Source organism: Lycium ferocissimum, unplaced genomic scaffold (genome assembly GCF_029784015.1).
Source record: "Lycium ferocissimum isolate CSIRO_LF1 unplaced genomic scaffold, AGI_CSIRO_Lferr_CH_V1 ctg5495, whole genome shotgun sequence".
In the NCBI taxonomy this organism is placed as follows: Eukaryota; Viridiplantae; Streptophyta; class Magnoliopsida; order Solanales; family Solanaceae; genus Lycium; species Lycium ferocissimum.
Genome location: NW_026726003.1, coordinates 16,587 through 21,375, shown reverse-complemented (window position 1 = coordinate 21,375; position 4,789 = coordinate 16,587). Strand labels below are relative to the sequence as shown.

General features: G+C 35.2%; 1 pseudogene; it reads left to right on the top strand.

The window, feature by feature from the left end:
* The first annotated feature begins 1,792 nt into the window (after positions 1-1,792).
* On the top strand, positions 1,793-4,227 carry LOC132044928 (L10-interacting MYB domain-containing protein-like; annotated as a pseudogene).
* The last annotated feature ends 562 nt before the right edge of the window (positions 4,228-4,789 follow it).

Genomic DNA, 4,789 nt, shown 5'->3' with positions numbered 1-4,789 from the left:
GACCAGCCAACCGCCTTCTCTGCTGGCTGTTCCACAGACACATCCACGGTCCGTGGATCATGGTGCTGTCCGTGGAACATGGTCGTGGAACTCACAGTTCCACCGGAATGGTTCCCGTCGTTTCGTTTGACCTCCAATCCTTATGGAACCTTCTTGGCACTTGTTTATCACTTCATTATCAATCTAGGGGACATCATAACTCTTCTCCATGACATCCTTAGGGTACCACTAACTCAATACTCATAGTTTTCGTCCGACACACTAACTTATAACTCGACTTCCTTAACAACTTTCTTACCTTAACTTGGATGCCTTTGGAAGTCTTAATTAGGACTATCAATTACTACTTCTTGCTTATCCAAACCTTGTATACGTCATGTCCTTCGTGAGTCTATTATCTTTACGCTAAGGGAAAATTTTTCGAGGTGTAACAATTTTATTCTGATCAACTCTGTCCAGTGTGGAAAAGTTGGAGTTTAATCATTTCCTGTAATGTTGTGTCTTTCAGTTATTTACCTTCTATTACTATTATTGTTGTCATCTCATATTTACTCTGATATGTATGTGTTGTTCGACTATCATGGTCTAGCAAAAGCAACATGTTTCATAAGAAAGTATGAAATCCTAGCTTTAACTTTATTCCTTCATTTAAAATTTTGTAAGATGGATTAGGTTGATATTACACGGATGATGAAAGAGATAGAGAAATGGGTTAAAACCTGTTAGAAGTCAAAGGAAGAAGCTGACCGGTAGGTTGATAGGTTAGTTGCTAATTTGAATTTGTAACTTTGCACGCTACGAATAAGGTCTTTTTTTTTTTTTTCAAACACATAAACAGATGGTAATTTTTGTTTTCCAGAAAGGAAAAACCAACATTGCTCCATTATTAACTCCACGTGATTCAAGTGGAGATGAAAATGCTTACCACCTAATCATCTTTAGTCAATAGATTAGGAACTTGGCCAGAGCACATAAAGGCTTTGATTTTAAATAAGAAGATGGGATGGTGAAAGATGATATGGTAGGTTGGGTTTGGTTAGTGATGTTTCATGCCATACTTCTTTAAAATATTAATGTCATATCACGTGAGATTGGGCTTCACCTTGGTCAACATTAACGGTGAAGGGGTATATTTGTACCAAAATATAACGGTAGGGATATATTTGGACCCAAAGTATACCGAGGGGTATATTTGGCCCTTTTCTGATAGTACAGGGGTATATTTGACCCTTTTCCAAAAAAAACTGTTAGTCAGAAACATGTCTCTCTGAGTAATTCTTGCAATGAAGTTGTTAATGGAAGAATAATGAGATTAAGACAGATGTATCAAATAATAATGCTACTGTATATTGTAGGATAAATTCTAGTTTGTGACAATTTTCTCATCTCATGAGTTGTGTCTTATACAGACCCCCTACCCAGTAAGTAGAACAATGGCGTAAATCAGCAACAAAAGGCAGCTCATTTCCACAAATGGGCCAAAATTTCAGATCCTTAGTATCTCCTAAATGGAAAAAAAAAATTCACAGTCTACAGTAACAGATATGATAAAACTCTGTCTATTTGTTAACACTCGAAGACACAGCATTTCTATAGCTATCTTAACACCTATATGCCCATGCATCAGCCTATCTAAAATAGTAAAAAGTAATCCAAGTGGGCTACAATGTGACCCCTAAGTCATCATGAGCTGCTAAAGGCTTAAATATGTCACTATCCAAGATTGACCTCTAAAAGAACCTTACTTTTGTCCAAAGACCTTGAGTTAATTTTTACCAAGCAACAGAATATCAAATTTTCTAGGCTTAAATATGACTTTTTCTTTTGGCTTTTGGCTTCATGTAATTAATCAATTGATGCTGCTTTTAGTCTATTCTATTACTATTGCTCTTTGTTGCCCAAATTTTTCACATATTGGCCAAGTTGAAGTTGTATTTAGAAACACTTAAAATTTTGTTTCCACTTTTGGTACATTCAAATAATCAAATATTTTTTGTGCTTCCACTTCTTCTTTATTATCCCTCTATTTTGGTATGTGTACAAAAAGTTATGACTAGGGAATTGTGGCTGTGTGTTTAGTTATTAGGCTGCCAACATTATGATGTTGCAGAGTTCATAAACGTTTATTTCTCCTTTCTTCAGATTGTTTACATTCAATCATGCCGAAAACTAGTAAAGCACGAAGTAATGCTAAGTGGGATGATGATGCCAACATTAAATTTATAGATTTGTGTGAAAATGAGATTAGACAAGGACGTAGACCACACACTCATTTAAATAGAGATGGATGGAATAATGTTGTTGAAGAATTCAATAAAGCCACGGGAAGAAACTATGATAAAAAACAAATGAAAAATCATTGGGATAACATGAAAAAAGATTGGATTCTTTTTAAGAAGTTCACGAGAGGGGAGACAGGTTTAGGATGGGATGCCACGAAAAATACAATTATGGTAGATGATGATTGGTGGGAGCGAAAAATTAAGGTACATCTCTTACATTTTTCTATATGTCTTTCTTGTTTCTTTCATTGTTAAATTTCTTGGTTTGTTTAAAGTAGTTTTGAATTTTTTGTTACAGGAGGATGATCGATACAATAAGCTCAGGAAAATAGATCTTTTACTTATATGGTATCACTATGATGCGTTATTTTTACGATATTGTTGCTCTTTTGGAGAAAGAGCACGTGCGGCGAATCAAGAACAAATGTCCGGCATTAGAGTAGATCTTGATGAAGAAGGAACAAAATGATATTGGTGGCTATGACAAAGAACACTTTATCAATCCCTACCTTGAAGTGTGGAATGATGAAAGTGATGATATATCAAGTAGTGGATTCTATTATGTTTCCTAAGCCGTCACTTAAAAGACGAGGTTCAATTGATGATATTGGCACTAGCACTCAAGTAAAAAAAATAAGGCAAAATCTGGTGCGACATCAATGAGAGAGGATATACACTCTCTAGTGGAGCTTATGTCTAGCAAAAGCATCACATCCCCTTCGGTAGATGATCCCGTCATCGATAAGTATATGTATGTGTTAGCAAATTTTTCTAATATTCCTGCTGGGAGTGGAAAGTACAACTATGTTTGCAATATGTTTCTTAAGAAGGATGTACGTCAACTGTTGGTTAAGATGGAAACTGATGAAGCTTGGAAATCTTGGTTGGAGTATAACTATCAGTTATACCTTGAGAAAATGGGCTGATTGTGTTGTTATGGTTAAATGTTTTTATTGTTTAATGTTCGAACATTATGGTTGTGCGTGTAAACTTTACTTATTGCTTCTTGTTTAGACATTACGGTTCTATCCCTAAATCTTATGGTTGTACGTGTAAACTTTATGTATTGTTAATGTTGTGTTGATGTTGTGGTTGTATCCTTAAACCTTATGGTTATTTTTGTTGTGTTGGCTTTAATGAATGTGGGAACTTTATGTATTGATGTGGTTGTTTTTCTTTGATGGAATAGTAATTTGAGATTTACAATGTGATTTTCCGAAGATAGAGATAAGTGTATTGAAACAATGGAGTTTCTAAAAAATCTTGAAATTGGGTTCTTGGAAAAACTTTCATTCTTTACTAATTTGAGACATTTCCATTTTTAGTTAAATAGAGAGTTGGGATATTAGCAATGTGGTATCTCCTCATTTAAGTGATTTGTTAGATGACGAAGATCACGAACTAGAAGAGATTCGGAGAGAGCAAGATGAGAAGGAGCAGATGGCTTTATGTCATATAACAGTTAAATACATTTTGATGTATTGTGAAAAATACCTATGCAAAGAACCTTGTCGTACATCAATGCGCTCCGGAAATAAGTTTATTCAAGAGATATTACGAGGAAATGAGACTCGTTTTTATGAAAAATTCTGAATGAAGAAGGCGGTGTTCATTGATCTATCCAATGACCTAACTGATAAATATGGGCTTAAACCCACTCGTGGAATGTCTATACATGAAATGTTAGGCATATTCTTGATGACTTGTGCACATGGAGTTGGAAATCGAATGATACAAGATATCTTTCAACATTCTGAGAGACAATTCATAGACACTTTCATAGTGTTTTAAAGGCCGTTTGTAAGCTTGCAAGAGATATCATTCAACCACATCCAAATTATAATGATGGTTGCGATTCTCACAACCCATGTAAACAAAGATATCTCCCTTTCTTTAAAGTAAGTAACCCGTTTATGATAATTTATTATTCTGCATTGTATCTTTACTACCCTTATATAACAATAGTTTTATGATAGTTTCTTGCCCCTTAGAATTCAACGAGAAAAAAATGGATCCCAAGTTTCTTATTTTACATTCACTTCTTGTAGGATTGTATTGGAGCAATTGATGGCACACATATTAAAGCTATATTACCGCAAGGTCAAGAGATACCATATATTGGACGTAAAGGTTATTCAACTCAGAATATTCTCGCCGTTGTTGATTTTAATATGTGTTTTACATTTGCCTGGGCTGGGTGGGAAGGAGCAGCTCATAATAGTCGTATATTTGCTGAGGTCCTTCGTAGACAAGAGCTCAACTTTCCACATCGGCGCGGAAATAAATATTATCTAGTTGATGCAGGATATTCACACACGAATGGATACATGGCTCCATACAAAGGAAATAATGTAAGATATCACCTAGCTGAATTTCGCCGCGGTGCAACTCGACAATTGCGAGAGCCAAAAGGCGCATTGAGAAATTTAACTATTTACATTCTTCTTGTAGAAATGTATTAGAGCGCACATTTGGCGTTTGAAAAGCAAGATGGTCTATTTTGAGAG